Raw genomic sequence first — 23,124 nt, forward strand, 5'->3', positions numbered from 1 at the left:
GAGACAGAGAGCGAGAGAGTTAGAGAGGGACAGAATGTGTGTGTGAGAGAGAGCGACAGAGAGCGAGAGAGTTAGAGAGGGACAGAATGTGTGTGTGAGAGAGAGAGAGACAGAGAGCGAGAGAGTTAGAGAGGGACAGAATGTGCGTGTGAGAGAGAGAGAGACAGAGAGCGAGAGAGTTAGAGAGGGACAGAATGTGTGTGAGAGAGAGAGAGCGAGAGAGAGTTAGAGAGGGACAGAATGTGTGTGTGAGAGAGAGAGAGACAGAGAGCGAGAGAGTTAGAGAGGGACAGAATGTGTGTGTGAGAGAGACAGAGAGCGAGAGAGTTAGAGAGGGACAGAATGTGTGTGTGAGAGAGAGAGACAGAGAGCGAGAGAGTTAGAGAGGGACAGAATGTGTGTGAGAGAGAGAGAGACAGAGAGCGACAGAGTTAGAGAGGGACAGAATGTGTGTGAGTGAGAGACAGAGAGCGAGAGAGTTAGAGAGGGACAGAATGTGTGTGTGAGAGAGAGAGAGACAGAGAGCGAGAGAGTTAGAGAGGGACAGAATGTGTGTGTGAGAGAGAGAGCGAGAGAGTTAGAGAGGGACAGAATGTGTGTGTGAGAGAGAGAGAGACAGAGAGCGAGAGAGTTAGAGAGGGACATAATGTGTGTGTGAGAGAGAGTGACAGAGAGCGAGAGAGTTAGAGAGGGACAGAATGTGTGTGTGAGAGAGAGAGACAGAGAGCGAGAGAGTTAGAGAGGGACAGAATGTGTGTGTGTGAGAGAGAGAGACAGAGAGCGAGAGAGTTAGAGAGGGACAGAATGTGTGTGAGAGAGAGACAGAGAGCGAGAGAGTTAGAGAGGGACAGAATGTGTGTGTGAGAGAGAGAGACAGAGCGAGAGTTAGAGAGGGACAGAATGTGTGTGTGAGAGAGGGCGACAGAGAGCGAGAGAGTTAGAGAGGGACAGAATGTGTGTGAGAGAAAGAGAGACAGAGAGCGAGAGAGTTAGAGAGGGACAGAATGTGTGTGTGAGAGAGAGAGACAGAGCGAGAGTTAGAGAGGGACAGAATGTGTGTGTGAGAGAGAGAGCGAGAGAGTTAGAGAGGGACAGAATGTGTGTGTGAGAGAGAGCGACAGAGAGCGAGAGAGTTAGAGAGGGACAGAATGTGTGTGTGAGAGAGAGCGACAGAGAGCGATAGAGTTAGAGAGGGACAGAATGTGTGTGTGAGAGAGAGAGCGACAGAGAGCGAGAGAGTTAGAGAGGGACAGAATGTGTGAGAGAGAGAGACAGAGAGCGAGAGAGTTAGAGAGGGACAGAATGTGTGTGTGAGAAAGAGAGAGACAGAGAGCGAGAGAGTTAGAGAGGGACAGAATGTGTGTGTGAGAGAGAGATAGGAATAGGGATAGAGAGAGAGACAGTCTGCTTGTCTGCATGAGGAAGAGGGAGAATTAGATAGGTATCGAGAGAGAGTGAGGGAGAGGGAGATCAGTGTGTGCGAGAGCAAGTGATAGACTGAGATTGGGATAGACAGATAGAGAGATAATCTGTGTTTGAGAGATAGATAGATAGATAGATCAATAGGTAAAGATATAGAGAGAGAGAGATAGATAGGTATCGAGATAGATAGATCGATAGGTAGGTCGATAGATATCGAGTTAGATTGATAGAGAGATAGATATCAAGATAGATAGGTACCTATTTAGAGAGATAGGTAGATAGATATCAGGATAGATAGATAGATATAGGTAGATAGATAGATAGAATCTGCCAGTGTTTGAGATAAGGTAGAATTGACATAAATTGGCTGGGTCTATAGAGAGAGAGAGAGAGAATATGTCCTTTTTCAATGAAATTTAGAGTAACCAATTCTTTTATTTCCCAATTAAGGGGCAATTTGGCGCGGCCAATCCACGTACCCTGCACATCTTTGGGTTGTGGGGGTGAGACCCACGTAGACACGGGGGAGAATGTGCAAACTCCAGACGGACAGCGACCCGGGGCCGGGGCTGGGATGAGAGAGATTGTGTTTGTGTGTGTGTTTGATAGGGATAAACGGCGGGTTCGAGATGGAGACAGAGAGAGGAGAGACTGTTGGTGTGTGTATGAGGGGGAGGAATGAGAGAGAATCGTGTGTGTGTGTCCGTGCGTGATTACACGCAGGGACGAAGACGTGTACTGACGCGGGATTTCCGAGCAGGCCATTGCTGTATTTTCGAAAAGAGAGTGACCAATGTTTCGTCCAAGAAAGGGTTAAATTGTGAATGGTGAGCAGAGGAGGGCTGTAGTCACCTTTGATCGCTCTCCCTCCCCGGCCCAGAGCGCGAGTTCAGGCACTGTTGATTTAACTCGTTCTGAAGTGCCGACTGGGATGGTCGGGCTCCAGGCACGTGTCGCTTTGAGAGTTTGCAAAATAACGGTCAAGAGGGGCCAACAGGTGGACTCACGCTGGAGCCAATTCTGTACCTCTCTCTCTCTCTCTCTCGCTCTCTTTCCCTCCCTTTTTCGTACATCCACAGGATTCCCCCACCCTAACCTGCACATCTTTGGACACTAAGGGACAATTTAACACGGCCTATCCACCTAACCTGTACATCTTTCGACACTAAGGGACAACTTAACACGGCCAATCCACTTAACCTGCCCATCTTTGGAGACTAAGGGACAATTTAACACGGCCTATCCACCTAACCTGAACATCTTTGGACGCTAAGGGACAATTTAACACGGCCAATCCACCTAACCTGCACATCTTTGGACACGAAGGGACAATTTAACACGGCCAATCCACCTAACTAGCACATCTTTGGACACTAAGAGACAATTTAACACGGCCAATTCACCAAACTTTTACATCTTTGGACACTGAGGGACAATTTAACATGGCCAATCCACCTAACCTGTACATCTTTAGGCACTAAGGGACAATTTAACATGGCCAATCCACCCAACCTTTACATCTTTGGACACTAAGGGACAATTTAACACGGCCAATCCACTTAAACTGTACATCTTTGGACACTAAGGGACAATTTAACACGGCTAATCCACCTAACCTGCACATCTTTGGACACTAAGGGACAATTTAACATGGCCTATCCACCTAACCTGTACATCTTTGGACACTAAGGGACAACTTAACACGGCCAATCCACCTAACCTGCACATCTTTGGACACCAAGGGACAATTTAACACGGCCAATCCACCTAACCTGCACATCTTTGGACACTAAGGGACAATTTAACACGGCCAATCCACCTAACCTGTACATCTTTGGACACTAAGGGACAACTTAACACGGCCAATCCACCTAACCTGCACATCTTTGGACACTAAGGGACAATTTAACACGGCCAATCCACCTAACCTGTACATCTTTGGGCACAAAGGGACAATTTAACACGGCCAATCCACCTAACCTGTACATCTTTGGACACTAAGGGACAATTTAACACGGCCAATCCACCTAACCTGTACATCTTTGGACACTAAGGGACAATTTAACACGGCCAATCCACCTAACCTGCACATCTTTGGACACTGAGGGACCTTAACACGGCCAATCCCCCTAACCTGTACATCTTTGGAAACTAAGGGACAATTTAACACGGCCAATCCACCTAACCTGTACATCTTTGGACACAAAGGGACAATTTAACACGGCCAATCCACCTAATCTGTACATCTTTGGACACTAAGGGACAATTTAATACGTCTAATCCACCTAACCTGTACATCTTTGGACACTAAGGGACAATTTAACATGGCCAATCCACCTAACCTGTACATCTTTGGACGCTAAGGGACAATTTAACACGGCCAATCCACCTCACCTGTACATCTTTGGACACTAAGGGACAATTTAACACGGCCTATCCACCTAACCTGCACATCTTTGGACACTAAGGGACAACTTAACACGGCCAATCCACCTAACCTGCACATCTTTGGACACAAAGGGACAATTTAACACGGCCAATCCACCTAACCTGTACATCTTTGGACACTAAGGGACAATTTAACACGTCTAATCCACCTAACCTGTATATCTTTGGACACTAAGGGACAATTTAACATGTCTAATCCACCTAACCTGTACATCTTTGGACACTCAGGGACAATTTAACACGACCAATCCACCTAACCTGTACATCTTTGGACACTATTCGACTGCAGCGTTCCTCACTCCCCAACTGACGGGGCGTACCCGGACAGGTGGAGGGCAAATCATGCATGGATTTGTCAGGGGGCCCGAACAAATTTGGTTGAATGTTTTTGAGGAGGGTAGATGAGGGGGGCGCAGTTGATGTAGTGTATGTGGATTTCAGCAAAGCCTTTGACAAGGTACCACATGGGAGACTTATAAAGAAGGCAAACGCGCATGGGATGCAGAGTTATTCGATAAGGTGGATTCAAAATTGGCTGAGCTGTAGGGGCCAGAGGGTGATGACGCACGGCTGCTTTCGTGACTGGAAGACATTGGCCAGTGGTGTACCACAGGGATCAGCGCTGGGTCCACTGTTATTCATCATTGATATAAATGACATTGATGACTACATGGGGGAGGTGGGGGGGGGGGATCAGCAAGTTTGTGGACGACGCAACGATTGGCCACTTGGCCAGTGAGGTTGAGTATCTTCGGTTCCAGGACGGCACAGGTGGGCTGCTCAAATGGGCGGATACGTGGCCGATGGAATTTAACCCTGTCGGGTGTGAGGTGATACACTTTGGCAGGAATAATGTGACGAGGAAATATTCAATGACTGGCCTGACATTGGGAGGTCCCGAAGGACAAAGAGACCTTGGTGTGTTTGCCCATGGATCTCTGAAGGCAGAAGGGCTGGTTAATCGGGTGGTGAAAAGGCTGATGGGATACTTGCCTCCTTCAATCGAGACCTAGGTGACAAAAGCAGGGTGGTCGTGTTTTAGTATCGAACTTCTAGGAAGGATGTGGAGGCTTTGGAGCGGGTGCAGAGGAGATTTACCAGAATGTTGCCTGGTATGGAGGGAAGATCTTATGAGGAAAGGCTGAGGGACTTGAGGCTGTTTTCGTTAGAGAGAAGAAGGTTAAGAGGTGACTTAATTGAGGTATACAAGATGATCAGAGGATTGGATAGGGTGGACAGTGAGAGCCTTTTTCCTCGGATGGTGATGTCTAGCACGAGGGGACATAGCTTTAAATTGAGGGGAGATAGATATAGGACAGATGTCAGAGGTAGGTTCTTGACTCAGAGAGTAGTAAGGGTGTGGAATGCCCTGCCTGCAACAGTAGTGGACTCGCCAACACTAAGGGCATTCAAATGGTCATTGGATAGACATATGGACGATAAGGGAATAGTGTAGATGGGCTTTAGAGTGGTTTCACAGGTCGGCGCAACATCGAGGGCCGAAGGGCCTGTACTGCGCTGTAATGTTCTATGTTCTATGTTCTGTTGTGGGCAAAGTCTTGGAAAGGCTTATAAGAGATAGGATGTGTAATCATCTGGAAAGGAATAATTTGATTAGAGATAGTCAACACGGTTTTGTGAAGGGTAAGTCGTGCCTCACAAACCTTATTGAGTTCTTTGAGAAGGTGACCAAACAGGTGGATGAGGGTAGAGCAGTTGATGTGGTGTATATGGATTTCAATAAAGCGTTTGATAAGGTTCCCCACGGTAGGCTACTGCAGAAAATACGGAAGCATGGGATTCAGGGAGATTTAGCAGTTTGGGTCAGAAATTGGCTAGCTGGAAGAAGACACAGGGTGGTGGTTGATGGGAAATGTTCAGACTGGAGTCCAGTTATACCACAAGGGTCTGTTTTGGGGCCACTGCTGTTTGTCATTTTTATAAATTACCTGGAGGAGGGCGTAGAAGGATGGGTGAGTAAATTTGCAGATGACACTAAAGTCGGTGGAGTTGTGGACAGTGCGGGCGGATGTTACAGGTTACAGAGGGACATAGATAAGCTGCAAAGCTGGGCTGAGAGGTGGCAAATGGAGTTTAATGCAGAAAAGTGTGAGGTGAGTCATTTTGGAAGGAATAACAGGAAGACAGAGTACTGGGCTCATGGTAAGATTCTTGGCAGTGTGGATGAGCAGAGAGATCTCGGTGTCCATGTCCATAGATCCCTGAAGGTTGCCACCCAGGTTGATAGGGTTGTGAAGAAGGCGTACGGTGTGTTAGCTTTTATTGGTAGAGGGATTGAGTTTCAGAGCCATGAGGTCATGTTGCAGCTGTACAAAACTCTGGTGCGGCCGCATTTGGAGTATTGCGTGCAATTCTGGTCGCCGCATTATAGGAAGGATGTGGAAGCATTGGAAAGGGTGCAGAGGAGATTTACCAGAATGTTGCCTGGTATGGAGGGAAGATCTTAAGAGGGAACGCTGAGGGACTTGTTTTCGTTGGAGAGAAGAAGGTTAAGAGGTGACTTAATTGAGGCTTACAAGATGATCAGAGGATTGGATAGGGTGGACAGTGAGAGCCTTTTTCCTCGGATGGTGACGTCTAGCACGAGGGGACATACCTTTAAATTGAGGGGAGATAGATATAAGACAGATGTCAGAGGTAGGTTCTTTACTCAGAGAGTAGTAAGGGCGTGGAATGCCCTGCCTGCAACAGTAGTGGACTCGCCAACACTAAGGGCATTCAAATGGTCATTGGATAGACATATGGACGATAAGGGAATAGTGTAGATGGGCTTTAGAGTGGTTTCACAGGTCGGCACAACATCGAGGGCCGAAGGGCCTGTACTGCGCTGTAATGTTCTATGTTCTAACCCTAACCCTAACCCTAAGGGCATTCAAATGGTCATTGGATAGACATATGGATGATAAGGGAATAGTGTAGCTGGGCTTTAGAGTGGTTTCACAGGTCGGGGCAACATCGAGGGCCGAAGGGCCTGTACTGCGCTGTTATGTTCTATGTTTGATGAGGCCACAGCTGGAGCACTGTAGGCAATTCTGGTCGCCACGTTATAGGAAGGATGTGATGGTACCCGAGGGTCATCGAGGTGTACAGCGTAGCCAAGGCCCCTCGACCCACCGAGTGTGACCTGGGATTGCAAGTGCGGACCGAAATCCAGCCCAAATGTTACGAGGGCCTCCGCCACCCTTTCAGGCAGCGGGTTCCGCACTCCCATCATCCCCTGGGTGTCGTGGTTTGTCCTCAAACCCCCCCCTCCTGCCCCTCACCTTAAATCCCCGCCCCCCCCCCTACTCACTGACCACCCCCTCAGCCTGCTCTGCTCCGAGGAAAACAATCCCAGTCTCTACTGTCAAAGAACGAAGAATGATACTCTGGGAGGCCAGGGAAGAGATTGCTGGACCTTTGGCGTTGATTTTTATGTCATCATTGGCTACAGGAATAGTGCCAGAGGACTGGAGGATAGCAAATGTGGTCCCTTTGTTCAAAAAGGGGAGCAGAGAGAACCCCGGCAACTATAGACCGGTGAGCCTCACGTCTGTAGTGGGTAAAGTCTTGGAGGGGATTATAAGAGACAAGATTTATAATCATCTAGATAGGAATAATATGATCAGGGATAGTCAGCATGGCTTTGTGAAGGGTAGGTCATGCCTCACAAACCTTATTGACTTCTTTGAGAAGGTGACTGAACAGGTAGATGAGGGTAGAGCAGTTGATGTGGTGTATATGGATTTCAGCAAAGCGTTTGATAAGGTTCCCCACGGTAGGCTATTGCAGAAAATACGGAGGCTGGGGATTGAGGGTGATTTAGAGATGTGGATCAGAAATTGGCTAGCTGAAAGAAGACAGAGGGTGGTGGTTGATGGGAAATGTTCAGAATGGAGTACAGTCACAAGTGGAGTACCACAAGGATCTGTTCTGGGGCCGTTGCTGTTTGTCATTTTTATCAATGACCTAGAGGAGGGCGCAGAAGGGTGGGTGAGTAAATTTGCAGACGATACTAAAGTCGGTGGTGTTGTCGACAGTGTGGAAGGATGTAGCAGGTTACAGAGGGATATAGATAAGCTGCAGAGCTGGGCTGAGAGGTGGCAAATGGAGTTTAATGTAGAGAAGTGTGAGGTGATTCACTTTGGAAGGAATAACAGGAATGTGGAATATTTGGCTAATGGTAAAGTTCTTGAAAGTGTGGATGAGCAGAGGGATCTAGGTGTCCATGTACATAGATCCCTGAAAGTTGCCACCCAGGTTGAGAGGGTTGTGAAGAAGGCCTATGGAGTGTTGGCCTTTATTGGTAGAGGGATTGAGTTCCGGAGTCGGGAGGTCATGTTGCAGCTGTACAGAACTCTGGTCCGGCCGCATTTGGAGTATTGCATACAGTTCTGGTCACCGCATTATAGGAAGGACGTGGAGGCTTTGGAGCGGGTGCAGAGGAGATTTACCAGGATGTTGCCTGGTATGGAGGGAAAATCTTATGAGGAAAGGCTGATGGACTCGAGGTTGTTTCCGTTGGAGAGAAGAAGGTTAAGAGGAGACTTAATAGAGGCATACAAAATGATCAGGGGGTTGGATAGGGTGGACAGTGAGAGCCTTCTCCCGCGGATGGAAATGGCTGGCACGAGGGGACATAGCTTTAAACTGAGGGGTAATAGATATGGGACAGAGGTCAGAGGTAGGTTCTTTACGCAAAGAGTAGTGAGGCCGTGGAATGCCCTACCTGCTACAGTAGTGAACTCGCCAACATTGAGGGCATTTAAAAGTTTATTGGATAAACATATGGATGATAATGGTATAGTGTAGGTTAGATGGCTTTTGTTTCGGTGCAACATCGTGGGCCGAAGGGCCTGTACTGCGCTGTATTGTTCTATGTTCTATGTTCTATGATACAGCACAGGAACAGGCCCTTCGGCCCTCCCAGCCTGCACCGGCCATGATACCAATTTGCCAAAACCCTCAGTACTTCCTAGCGCCGTCTCCCTCTATACCCGTCCTGTCCATGTGTTTGTCAAGATGGCTTTTGAACGCCGTTAATGTATCGGTTTCCACCCCCCCCCCCCCCGCCCCCGGCAACGCGTTCCAGGCACTCTGTGTAAAAAAAACCTGCCTCGCACATCCCCTCTAAACTTTGCCCCATGGACCTTTAACCTCTGCCCCCTGGTGACTGACCCCTCCACCCTGGGAAAGAGTGCTGTCCATCCACGCCATCCACCCCCCTCATAATCGTGTAGGCCTCTATCGGGTCGCCCCCCCCCTCAACCTCCGCCTCTCTCATGAATGAAAATGAAATGAAAACCGCTTATTGTCACAAGTAGGCCTCAACTGAAGTTGCTGTGAAAAGCCCCCTAGTCGCCCCATTCCGGCGCCTGTTCGGGGAGGCTGGTACGGGAATTGAACCCGCGCTGCCGGCCTGCTTTCAAAGCCAGCGATTCAGCCCAGTGTGCTAACCCAGCGATGACAACAGTCCGAGTCTATTCCGCCTCTCCGCAGAGCTAACACCCTCCAGACCCGCCCAACATCCTCCTCTGCGCCCTTTCCAGTGGCTCTCGCATCCCTCCTATAATGCGGCGCCGGGAATTGGGCGCAACACCCCAGCTGCCTTGTGCAGTTCCCGCATGACCTCCCGGCTCTTGAACTCTACGCCTGGGTGAATAAGGGCAAGTGTGGCTTCTTAATCGGCGCGGCCCCCTGCTCTGCTGCCTGGAGTCATCTTCCGAGGTGGCGTAGAGGGAGGAGAAAGGCCTGTTCCCGTCGGCAGGGGACGGTTGTAAACGTTGGGCCCACGCCCGCTGGGGTTGAGGAGGATGCGGGAGGAGGTGGGGGGGGGGTGGAAAGTGAACTCTTTGAAACGTAACACATCCACAGGGCGGAAGTGCGGCAATTATACGGCGATCGATGCTGACGCGCCCAAGGGTGTCCTTGTTCGACAGTCGCTGAAAGTCCAGGTTCCAGTGGGCAGTCAGGAAGGCACAGGCCCATGACACAACAATTGTTGGAGATGCGGACAGTGAAGAGGATTGGCAGAGGATACAGCAGGATCTAAACTGACGAACAACCAAGAAAGTTACAGCACAGGAACAGGCCCTTCGGCCCTCCCAGCCTGCGCCCATCCAGATCCTTTATCTAAACCTGTCGCCTATCTTCCAAGGATTTACTTCCCTCTGTTCCCCGCCCATTCATATATCTGTCTAGATGCATCTTGAATGACGCTATCGTGCCCGCCTCTACCACCTCCGCTGGCAAAGCGTTCCAGGCACCCACCACCCCTGCGTAAAAAACTTTCCTCGCACATCTCCCTTAAACATCCCCCCTCTCACCTTGAAATCGTGACCCCTTGTAATTGACACCCCCACTCTTGGAGAAAGCTTGTTGCGATCCACCCTGTCCATACCTCTCAATGTTGTAGACCTCAATCAGGTCCCCCCTCAACCTCCGTCTTTCCAATGAAAACAATCCTAATCTACTCAACCTTTCTTCATAGCTAGCACCCTCCATACCAGGCAACATCCTGGTGAACCTCCTCTGCACCCTCCCTAAAGCATCCACATCCTTCTGGTAATGTGGCGACCAGAACTGCAGGCAGCATTCCAAATGTGGCCTCACCAAAGTCCTATACAACTGTAACATGACCTGCCGACTCTTGTACTCAATACCCCGTCCGATGAAGGCAAGCATGCTGTATGCCTTCTTGACCACTCTATCGACCTGCGTTGCCACCTTCAGGGTACAATGGACCTGAACTCCCAGATCTCTCTGTGCATCAATTTTCCCCAGGACTCTTACATTGACCGTATAGTCCGCTCTTGAATTGGACCTTCCAAAATGCATCACCTCGCATTTGCCTGGATTGAACTCCATCTGCCATTTCTCTGCCCAACTCTCCAATCTATCTATATTTTGCTGTATTCTCTGACAGTCCTCCTCGCTATCTGCAACTCCACCAATCTTAGCATCACCTGCAAACTTGCCAAACAGGCCACCTATACCTTCGTCCAGATCATTTATGTATATCGCAAACAACAGTGGTCCGAGCACGGGTCCCTGTGGAACACCACTAGTCACCATTCTCCATTTTGAGAACTTGGGCGGAGAAATGGAGTTTAATCCGGGCAAGTGTGAGGAAATGCACTGCAGGTAGGAATTACACATTAACTGGTAGAACTCTTGCGAGTATTGACAGGCAGAGAGATCTGGGCGCGACTGTCCACCGATCACTGAAAGTGGCAACACATGTGGGCAAGTTGGTCAAGAAGGAGCTGCCCTTCATTGGTCGGGGCATGGAATATAAAAATTGGCTAATCATGTTGCAGTTTTACAGGACCTTAGTTGGGCCTCATTTGGAATATTGTGTACAATTCTGGTCGCCACACTACCAGAAGGATGTGGCTGCTTTGGCGAGGGTACAGAAGCGGTTTGCTGGGATGTTGCCTGGTGTGGAGGGCATTAGCTACGAGGAGAGGTTCGATAAACTCGGTCTGTCCTCACTGGAACGACGGAGGGGGAGAGGCGACCTGCTCGAGGCCTGCAATGTTGCGGTGGGCATGGAGAGAGCGGATAGTCAGGGGCTCTTTCCCAGGGTCGGAGAGTCAAGTACGAGGGGACATAGGTTTAAGGTGCGAGGGGAAAAGTTTAGAACTGATGCGCGAGGCAGGTTTTATACACAGAGGGTGGTAAATATCTGGGCCGTGCTGCCTGGGGAGGGGGTGGGAGATGGTACGATAGCGCCAGTTAAGGGACGTCTAGACAAATCTATGAATAGGGTGGGAATGGATGGGCACGAACTCCGTAAGTGCAGACGGTTTTAGTTAAGGCAGGTGCCATGGTCGATGCAGGCTTGGAGGGCCGAAGGGCCTGTTCCTCTGCTGTATTAGAACATAGAACATAGAACGATACAGCGCAGTACAGGCCCTTCGGCCCACGATGTTGCACCGAAACAAAAGCCATCTAACCTACACTATGCCATTATCATCCATACGTTTATCCAATAAACTTTTAAATGCCCTCAATGTTGGCGAGTTCACTACTGTAGCAGGTAGGGCATTCCACGGCCTCACTACTCTTTGCGTAAAGAACCTACCTCTGACCTCTGTCCTATATCTATTACCCCTCAGTTTAAAGCTATGTCCCCTCGTGCCAGCCATTTCCATCCGCGGGAGAAGGCTCTCACTGTCCACCCTATCCAACCCCCTGATCATTTTGTATGCCTCTATTAAGTCTCCTCTTAACCTTCTTCTCTCCAACGAAAACAACCTCAAGTCCATCAGCCTTTCCTCATAAGATTTTCCCTCCATACCAGGCTGTATGGAGGGAAAATCCATACCTGGTAAATCTCCTCTGCACCCGCTCCAAAGCCTCCACGTCCTTCCTATAATGCGGTGACCAGATTATTCTTTGTTCATTGCAAGAAGGACTTGAACACGGCATCAAGGGTGTCTTATTGCAGCTGGACTGGGGGCCTTGCCTGGAGCACTGCTTGGAGATTTAGTCTCTTGATCACAGAGGGAGAGAGGAGCGAAGATTCATCTGACGGCTTGGCAGCACGGTAGTATAGTGGATAGCACAATTGCTTCACAGCTCCAGGGTCCCAGGTTCGATTCCCCGCTGGGTCGCTGTCTGTGCGGAGTCTGCACGTCCTCCCCGTGTGTGCGTGGGTTTCCTCCGGGTGCTCCGGTTTCCTCCCACAAGTCCAAAGACGGGCAGGTTAGGTGGATTGGCCGTGTTAAATTGCGTCTTAGTGTCCAAAAAGGTTCGGAGGGGTCATTGGGTTGCGGGGACAGGGTGGGAGTGAGGGCTTAAGTGGGTCGGTGCAGACTCGATGGGCCGAATGGCCTCCTTCTGCACTGTATGTTCGATGACTGGGGCTGGAGAGGCAAGGAAATGCTGTTCTCTCTGGTTGAGGGAGGCCTAGAACAAGAGGTCAGGGGTTGGCCTTGAACAAGGGGTCACAGAGGGGGCTAGAACAAGGGGTCATGGAGGGGGACTAGAACAAGGGGTCACGGAGGGGGACTAGAACAAGGGGTCATGGAGGGGGACTAGAACAAGGGGTCATGGAGGGGGACTAGAACAAGGGGTCACGGAGGGGCCTAGTGCAAGGGGTCAGGGAGGGGCCTAGTACAAAGGGTCAGGGAGGGGCCTAGAACAAGGGGTCACGGTGGGGCCTAGTACAAGGGGTCAGGGAGGGGCCTAGAACAAGGGGTCAGGGAGGGGCCTAGTACAAGGGGTCAGGGACGGGCCTAGAACAAGGGGTCAGGGAGGGGCCTAGAACAAGGGGTCAGGGAGGGGCCTAGAACAAGCGGTCATGGAGGTGCCTAGAACAAGGGGTCACGGAGGGGCCTAGTACAAGGGGTCAGGGAGGGGCCTAGAACAAGGGGTCACGGAGGGACCGCTAACAAGGGGTCACTGTGGGGGCCTAGTACAAGGGGTCAGGGAGGGGCCTATTACAAGGGGTCATAGAGGGGCCTAGTACAAGGGGTCACGGAGGGTGCTAGAACAAGGGGTCACAGAGGGGCCTAGTACAAGGGGTCACAGAGGGGCCTAGAACAAGAGGTCAGGGAGGGGGCTAGAACAAGGGGTCACAGAGGGGCCTAGAACAAGAGGTCAGGGAGGGGCCTAGAACAAGGGGTCAGGGAGGGGCCTAGAACAAGGGGTCAGGGAGGGGCCTAAAACAAGGGGTCACGGAGGGGCCTGGTACAAGGGGTCAGGGAGGGGCCTGGCACAAGGGGTCACGGAGGGGCCTCTAACAAGGGGTCACGGTGGGGCCTAGTACAAGGGGTCAGGGAGGGGCCTAGTACAAGGGGTCAGGGAGGGGCCTAGTACAAGGGGTCCGGAAGGGGCCTAGAACAAGTGGTCACAGAGGGGCCTAGTACAAGAGGTCAGGGAGGGGGCTAGAACAAGGGGTCACAGAGGGGCCTAGAACAAGGGGTCACGGAGGGGCCTAGAACAAGGGGTCACGGTGGGGCCTTGTACAAGGGGTCAGGGAGGGGCCTAGTACAAGGGGTCAGGGACGGGCCTAGAACAAGGGGTCAGGGAGTGGCCTAGAACAAGGGGTCAGGGAGGGGCCTAGAACAAGGGGTCAGGGAGGAGCCTAGAACAAGCGGTCACGGAGGTGCCTAGAACAAGGGGTCACGGAGGGGCCTAGTACAAGGGGTCAGGGAGGGACCGCTAACAAGGGGTCACTGTGGGGGCCTAGTACAAGGGGTCAGGGAGGGGCCTAGTACAAGGGGTCATAGAGGGGCCTAGTACAAGGGGTCAGGGAGGGGCCTAGTACAAGGGGTCAGGGAGGGGCCTGGCACAAGGGGTCACGGAAGGGCCTCTAACAAGGGGTCAGGGAGGGGCCTAGAACAAAAGGTCAGGGAGGGGCCCAGTACAAGAGGTCAGGGAGGGGCCTAGTACAAGGGGTCAGGGAGGGGCCTAGTACAAGGGGTCAGGGAGGGGCCTAGAACAAGGCGTCAGGGAGGGGCCTAGAACAAGGGGTCAGGGAGGGGCCTAGAACAAAAGGTCAGGGTGGGGCCTCGTACAAGGGGTCAGGGAGGGGCCTAGTACAAGGGGTCAGGGAGGGGCCTAGAACAAAAGTTCAGGGAGGGGCCCAATACAAGAGGTCAGGGAGGGGCCTAGTACAAGGGGTTACGGAAGGGGCCTAGAACAAGTGGTCACAGAGGGGCCTAGTACAAGAGGTCAGGGAGGGGCCTAGTACAAGGGGTTACGGAGGGGGCTAGAACAAGGGGTCACAGAGGGGCCTAGTACAAGAGGTCAGGGAGGGGCCTAGTACAAGGGGTCAGGGAGGGACCTAGTACAAGGGGTCAGGGAGGGGGCTAGTACAAGAGGTCAGGGAGGGGCCTAGTACAAGTGGTCAGGGAGGGGCCTAGTACAAGGGGTCACGGAAGGGGCCTAGAACAAGTGGTCACAGAGGGGCCTAGTACAAGAGGTCAGGGAGGGGGTTAGAACAAGGGGTCACAGAGGGGCCTAGTACAAGGGGTCACGGGTGGGCCTAGAACAAGGGGTCACGGAGGGGCCTTGTAAAAGGGGTCACGGAGTGGCCTCGTACAAGGGGTCAGGGAGGGGCCTAGTACAAGGGGTCGTGGTCCCCAGACAAGGGGGTAGAGTCACTTAGGCCAGAGATGAGGAGAGATTTCTTCATTGGAGGGAAGGGAGCCTGTGGAATCGCTCTAGCACAGCAGGGGGTGGGCGCCAACAGGCCGATTTGAGAAGTATTGCGGATTTCCAAATTCCGTCGGGGGTCACAGGGGAGCGAGCGTGAGAGCGAGGCATTGACGCTGAGGATCGGCACGACCGTATCGGAGGCTGAGGGACATTCACGGAACCGGGGACCTCTTAGAATCCCGACAGAGCAGACGGAGGCCCTTCAGCCCAGCCAGTCTGCACCGTCCCTCCAAAAGAGCTCCCTACCCAGGCCTTCTTTCCCGTCCCTCCCCCTCCGCCTCTATCCCCGTGACCCCCAGCTAACCTGCACGCCTTCGGACTGCGAGCTCGGGATTGTGACTATTTGTGGAGATCAATGGCAGCGATTCTGCGGTAAACAGAGCAAAGGGCAGTACACTGTTTGCACGACCTGTCCTCGAGGTTCGCCCGCCTGACGCTGCGTACACTCAACAGCTCTGGTCGCTCGGAGAGTTAACAGACCTCGGAGACGTGACCCGTTCCATCGATCGCGGCCCTGTTGACTCTTTGTCCTTTCCCCGTAAACCCTTCACCCCCCCCCCACCCTCCCCCCACCCGGTCGAATTCAAAGGCAGGCGACGCGATTCCGATCGAGGGCGAGGCGTTCCCGTCAAGGGGGCGGGAGGGGGAGGAATGAACCGGGGAACGGCTGCGTTCTGAGACGCCGAGAGAGGTGTGGAGGGCGGGCGTGCCCTGATCAAAATGGCGGCCGATCGCCCATGTCTCGAATTCGCGGCACCTAGCGCCGCTGCCTCATGGAGCCAGGGGGCTCGATTCCCGACTTGGGTCGCTGTCTGTGCGGAGTCTGCACGTCCTCCCCCGTGTGTGCGTGGGTTTCCTCCGGGTGCTCCGGTTTCCTCCAACAGTCCAAAGATGTGCAGGTTAGGTGGATTGGCCGCGCTCAAATTCATAGAATCGTAGAATTAACAGTGCAGAAGGAGGCCGTTCGGCGCAGCGAGTCTGTACTGGCCCTTGTAAAGATCATCCTACCCAAGCCCACACCTCCACCGTATCCCCCGTAACCCAGTAACTCCACCTCAGCTTTTCGGTCACTAAGGGACAATTTAACACGGCCAATCCACCTAACCTGTACATCTTTGGACACTAAGGGACAATTTAAACACGGCCAATCCACCTAACCTGTACATCTTTGGACACTAAGGGACAATTTAACACGGCCAATCCACCTAACCTGCACATCTTTGGACACTAAGCGACACTTTAACATGGCCAATCCACCTAACCTGTACATCTTTGGACACTAAGGGACAATTTAACACGGCCAATCCACCTAACCTGTACATCTTTGGACACTAAGGGACAATTTAACACGGCCAATCCACCTAACCTGTACATCTTTGGACACTAAGGGACAATTTAACACGGCCAATCCACCTAACCTGTACATCTTTGGACACTAAGGGACAATTTAACATGTCCAATCCACCTAACCTGTACATCTTTGGACACTAAGGGACAATTTAACATGTCCAATCCACCTAACCTGCACATCTTTGGACACTAAGGGATAATTTACCACGGCCAATCCACCAAACCTGCACATCTTTGGACACTAAGGGACAATTTAACACGGCCAATCCACCTAACCTGTACATCTTTGGACACTAAGGGACAATTTAACATGTCCAATCCACCTAACCTGTACATCTTTGGACACTAAGGGACAATTTAACACGGCCAATCCACCTAACCTGTACATCTTTGGACACTAAGGGACAATTTAACACGGCCAATCCACCTAACCTGTACATCTTTGGACACGAAGGGACAATTTAACACGGCCAATCCACCTAACCTGTACATCTTTGGACTGTGGGAGGAAACCGGAGGACCCGGAGGAAACCCACGCAGACACGGGGAGAACGTGCCGACTCCGCACAGACATTGACCCAGCCGGGAATCGAACCTGGGACCCTGGAGCTGTGAAGCCACAGAGGTATCCCCTTGCCCCTTTTCAGTTCCCAAAGGTGAGGTGGAGGCCAGGCAGGGCGCTCTCTCAGAGGGTGGGTGCAGGATCGATGGGCCGAATGGCCTCCTGATGCACTGGAGGGATTCTCTTCAATCCCGCCGAGCTGCCTTCGTCACCCTCTCCAGCTCCGAGCCCGGTGGGCCTCGAGGGGATTGGCGAGGTTTTGCTGACCTGTTGAATGTCAGGAGAGGAAGTGGCCAGGCGCTCAGATCGAGGGCCAATGAGGGAGGGCCAAAACATGTCAACAGAGCAGGCCAGGCCCAGAGCCCCACCGATCAATTAGACAAAAACATCGCCCCCCCCTCACTACCCCCCCGCTCTCCCCCCGCCCCCCCTCACTCACCCCCGCTCTCTCCCCCGCCCCCCCTCACTCCCCCCCCGCTCTCCCCCGCCCCCCCCACTCCCCCCCCGCTCTCACCCGCCCCCTCACTCCCCCCCCCGCTCTCCCCCGCCCCCCTCTCTCCCCCCCCCGCTCTCCCCCGCCCCCCCCACCTCACTCCCCCCCCGCTCTCCCCCGCCCCCCCTCACTCCCCCCCCCGCTCTCCCCCGCCCCCCCTCACTCCCCCCCCCGCTCTCCCCCGCCCCTCCTCACTCCCCCCCGCTCTCCCCCGCCCCCCCCTCACTCCCCCCCCGCTCTCCCGCATCGCCCCCCTCACTCCCCCCCCGCTCTCCCCCGCCCCCCCTCACTCCCCCCCCGCTCTTCCGCACCGCCCCCCTCACTCCCCCCCGCCCCCCCCTCACTCCCCCCCCCCCCGCTATCCCGCATCGCCCCCCCTCACTCCCCCCCCCGCTCTCCCCCGCCCCCCTCACTCCCCCCCGCTCTCCCCCGCCCCCCTCACTCCCCCCCGCTCTCCCCCGCCCTCCCTCACTCCCCCCCCCGCTCTCCCGCATCGCCCCCCCTCACTCCCCCCCCGCTCTCCCCGCCCCCCCTCACTCCCCCCCCGCTCTCCCCGCATCGCCCCCCCTCACTCCCCCCCCGCTCTCCCCCGCCCCCCCTCACTCCCCCCCCCCGCTCTCCCCCGCCCCCCTCACTGCCCCCCCCGCTCTCCCCCGCCCCCCCTCACTCCCCCCCGCTCTCCCTCGCCCCCCCTCACTCCCCCCCCGCTCTCCCCCCGCCCCCCCCTCACTCCCCCCCGCTCTCCCCCGCCCCCCCTCACTCCCCCCCCGCTCTCCCGCATCGCCCCCCTCACTCCCCACACGCTCTCCCCCCGCCCCCCCTCACTCCCCCCCCCGCTCTCCCCCGCCCCCCTCACACCCCCCCGCTCTCCCCGCATCGCCCCCCCTCACTCCCCCCCGCTCTCCCGCATCGCCCCCCCTCACTCCCCCCCCGCTCTCCCCCGCCCCCCCCTCACTCACTCCCCCCCGCTCTCCCCCGCCCCCCCTCACTCCCCCCTGCTCTCCCCGCATCGCCCCCCTCACTCCCCCCAGCTCTCCCGCATCGCCCCCCCTCACTCCACCCCCGCTCTCCCGCATCGCCCCCCCTCACTCCCCCCCCGCTCTCCCCGCCCCCCCCCTCACTCCCCCCCGCTCTCCCCGCATCGCCCCCCACTCACTCCCCCCCCGCTCTCCCCCGCCCCCCCCCTCACTCCCCCCCGATCTCCCACGCCCCCCCTCACTCCCCCCCCCCGCTCTACCCCCCGCCCCCCTCACTCCCCCCCCGCTCTCCCCCCCGCCCCCTCACTCCCCCCCGCTCTCCCGCATCGCCCCCCCTCACTCCCCACCCGCTCTCCCCCGCCCCCCTCACTCCCACCCGCTCTCCCCCGCCCCCCCTCACTCCCCCCCCCGCGCTCCCCCCGCCCCCCTCACTCCCCCCCGCGCTCCCCCCGCCCCCCTCACTCCCCCCCCGCTCTCCCCGCATCGCCCCCCCCTCACTCCCCCCCCGCTCTCCCCCGCCCCCCCTCACTCCCCCCCGCTCTCCCCCGCCCCCCCTCACTCCCCCCCCGCGCTCCCCCCGCCCCACTCACTCCCCCCCCCGCGCTCCCCCCGCCCCCTCACTCCCCCACACGCTCTCCCCCCGCCCCCCTCACTCCCCCCGCTCTCCCCCATCGCCCCCCCTCACTCCCCCCCCGCGCTCCCCCCCCGGCCCCCCTCACTCCCCCCCCGCTCTCCCCATCGCCCCCCCTCACTCCCCCCCCGCTCTCCCCCCGCCCCCTCACTCCCCCCCGCTCTCCCCCATCGCCCCCTCCTCACTTCCCCCCGCTCTCCTGCATCGCCCCCCCTCACTCCCCCCCGCTCTCCCCCGCCCCCTCACTCCCCCCCGCTCTCCCCCATCGCCCCCCTCCTCACTTCCCCCGCTCTCCCGCATCGCCCCCCCCCTCACTCCCCCCCCGCTCTCCCGCATCGCCCCCCCTCACTCCCCCCCTCACTCCCCCCCCGCTCTCCCCCCCGCCCCCCCTCACTCCCCCCCGCTCTCTCCCCCCCGCCCCCCTCACTCCCCCCCCGCTCTCCCCATCGCCCCCCCTCACTCCCCCCCGCTGTCCCGCATCGCCCCCCCTCACTCCCCCCGCTCTCCCATCGCCCCCCCTCACTCCCCCCCACTCTCCCCATCGCCCCCCCTCACTCCCCCCCCACTCTCCCCATCGCCCCCCCTCACTCCCCCCCACTCTCCCCATCGCCCCCCCTCACTCCCCCCCCACTCTCCCCATCGCCCCCCCTCACTCCCCCCCCCGCTCTCCCCATCGCCCCCCCTCACCCCCCCCCCCACTATCCCCATCGCCCCCCCTCACTCCCCCCCCGCTCTCCCGCATCGCCCCCCTCACTCCCCCCCGCCCCCCCCTCACTCCCCCCCGCTCTCCCGCATCGCCCCCCACTCACTCCCCCCCCGCTCTCCCCGCCCCCCCTCACTCCCCCCCCGATCTCCCACGCCCCCCTCATTCCCCCCCGCGCTCTCCCCCCCGCCCCCCTCACTCCCCCCCCCGCTCTCTCCCCCCGCCCCCTCACTCCCCCCCGCTCTCCCGCATCGCCCCCCCCCTCACTCCCCGCCCCGCTCTCCCCCGCCCCCCTCACTCCCACCCGCTCTCCCCCGCCCCCCCCTCACTCCCCCCCGCGCTCCCCCCGCCCCCCTCACTCCTCCCCCCCGCGCTCCCCCCCGCCCCCCTCACTCCCCCCCGCTCTCCCGCATCGCCCCCCCCCTCACTCCCCCCCCCCGCTCTCCCCCGCCCCCCTCACTCCCCCCCGCTCTCTCCCCCGCCCCCCCTCACTCCCCCCCGCGCTCCCCCCGCCCCCCTCACTCCCCCCCCGCGCTCCCCCCGCCCCCCTCACTCCCCACACGCTCTCCCCCGCCCCCCCTCACTCCCCCCGCTCTCCCCCATCGCCCCCCCTCACTCCCCCCCCGCCGCTCCCCCCGGCCCCCCTCACTCCCCCCCCGCTCTCCCCATCGCCCCCCCTCACTCCCCCCCCGCTCTCCCCCCGCCCCCTCACTCCCCCCCGCTCTCCCCCATCGCCCCCTCCTCACCTTCCCCCAGCTCTCCTGCATCGCCCCCCCTCACTCCCCCCCGCTCTCCCCCCCACCCCCTCACTCCCCCCCGCTCTCCCCCATCGCCCCCTCCTCACTTCCCCCCGCTCTCCCGCATCGCCCCCCCCTCACTCCCCCCCGCTCTCCCGCATCGCCCCCCTCACTCCCCCCCCTCACTCCCCCCCCGCTCTCCCCCCCGCCCCCCCCTCACTCCCCCCCGCTCTCCCCCCCCGCCCCCCCCTCACTCCCCCCCGCTCTCCCCATCGCCCCCCCTCACTCCCCCCCCGCTGTCCCGCATCGCCCCCCCCTCACTCCCCCCCGCTCTCCCCATCGCCCCCCTCACTCCCCCCCACTCTCCCATCGCCCCCCCCTCACTCCCCCCCCCACTCTCCCCATCGCCCCCCCTCACTCCCCCCCCGCTCTCCCCATCGCCCCCCCCTCACTCCCCCCCCACTATCCCCATCGCCCCCCCTCACTCCCCCCCCGCTCTCCCGCATCGCCCCCCTCACTCCCCCCCGCTCTCCCCATCGCCCCCCTCACTCCCCCCCCACTCTCCCCATCGCCCCCCCTCACTCCCCCCCCGCTCTCCCGCATCGCCCCCCCCCTCACTCCCCCCCGCTCTCCGGCATCGTCCCCCCCTCACTCCCCCCCCGCTCTCCCCCCATCGCCCCCTCACTCCCCCCCCGCTCTCCCGCATCGCCCCCCCCCTCACTCCCCCCCGCTCTCCCGCATCGCCCCCCCCTCACTCCCACCCGCTCTCCCGCATCGCCCCCCTCACTCCCCCCCCCGCTCTGCCCATCGCCCCCCCCTCACTCCCACCCGCTCTCCCGCATCGCCCCCCCCTCACTCCTCTCTGCCCATCGCCCCCCCTCACTCCCCCCCCACTCTCCCGCATCGCCCCCCCCTCACTCCCCCTCCTGCTCTCCCGCATCGCCCCCCCCTCACTCCCCCCCGCTCTCCCGCTGCGCCCCCCCCTCACTCCCCCCCCGCTCTGCCCATCGCCCCCCCTCACTCCCCCCCCGCCCCCCCTTACTCCCCCCCGCTCTCCCACATCGCCCCCCCCTCACTCCCACCCCTCTCTCCCCCCGCCCCCCCTCACTACCACCCCTCTCACCACCCCGCCCCCCCTCACTCCCCCCCGCTCTCCCGCATCGCCCCCCCTCACTCCCCCCCCCACTCTCCCGCATCGCCCCCCCCTCACTCCCCCCCCCACTCTCCCGCATCGCCCCCCCTCACTCCCCCCCGCTCTCCCCGCATCGCCCCCCTCACTCCCCCCCCCACTCTCCCGCATCGACCCCCCCTCACTTCCCCCCGCTCTCCCGCATCGCCCCCCTTCACTCCCCTCCTGCTCTCCCGCATCGCCCCCCCTCACTCCCCCCGACTCTCCCGCATCGCCCCCCTCACTCCCCTCCTGCTCTCCCGCATCGCCCCCCTCACTCCCCCCCCACTCTCCCGCATCGCCCCCCCTCACTCCCCCTCACTCCCCTCCTGCTCTCCCGCATCGCCCCCCTCACTCCCCCCCCACTCTCCCGCATCGCCCCCCCTCACTCCCCCCCCGCTCTCCCGCATCGCCCCCCTCACTCCCCCCCGCACTCCCGCATCGCCCCCCTCACTCCCCCTCCTGCTCTCCCGCATCGCCCCCTCACTCCCCCCCCACTCTCCCGCATCGCCCCCCCTCACTCCCCCTCACTCCCCGCCCGCTCTCCCGCATCGCCCCCCTCACTCCCCCCCGCACTCCCGCATCGCCCCCCTCACTCCCCTCCTGCTCTCCCGCATCGCCCCCTCACTCCCCCCCCACTCTCCCGCATCGCCCCCCCTCACTCCCCCTCACCCCCCCGCTCTCCCCGCATCGCCCCACCCTCACTCCCCCCCCTCACTCCCCCCCGCCCCCCTCACTCCCCCCCCGCTCATCCCGCATCGCCCCCCCCTCACTCCCCCCCGCTCTCCCGCATCGCTCCCCTCACTCCCCCTCACTCCCCCCCACTCTCCCCCCGCCCCCCCCTCACTCCCCCCCCCAAACTCCCCATCGCCCCCCTCACTCCCTCCCGCTCTCCCCATCGCCCCCCTCACATCCACCCCCCCCCCGCTGTCCCCATCGCCCCCCTCACTCCTCCCCGCTCTCCCCATCGCCCCCCTCACTCCCCCCCCGCTCTCCCCCTCACTCCCCCCTCACTCCCCCCCGCTGTCCCGCATCGCTCCCCCTCACTCCCCCCCCGCTGTCCCGCATCGCCCCCCCTCACTCCCCCTCACTCCCCCCCACTCTCCCCCCGCCCCCCCCTCACTCCCCCCCCGCTCTCCCCATCGCCCCCCTCACTCCCCCCCCTCTCCCCATCGCCCCTCTCACTCCCCCCCGCTCACCATCGCCCCCTCACATCCCCCCCCGCTGTCCCCATCGCCCCCCCTCACTCCCCCCCCAAACTCCCCATCGCCCCCCCCGCTCTCCCCATCGCCCCCCCTCACTCCCCCTCACTCCCCCCGCTCTCCCCATCGCCCCCCCTCACTCCCCCCCCGCCCCCCCTCACTCCCCACCCGCTCTCCCCCTCACTCCCCCCCCGCTGTCCCGCATCGCTCCCTCACTCCCCCCCTCACTCCCCCCCCGCTCTCCCACATCGCCCCCCCTCAC

The sequence above is a fragment of the Scyliorhinus torazame genome, unplaced genomic scaffold (assembly GCF_047496885.1).
Source record: "Scyliorhinus torazame isolate Kashiwa2021f unplaced genomic scaffold, sScyTor2.1 scaffold_471, whole genome shotgun sequence".
Taxonomy (NCBI): Eukaryota; Metazoa; Chordata; class Chondrichthyes; order Carcharhiniformes; family Scyliorhinidae; genus Scyliorhinus; species Scyliorhinus torazame.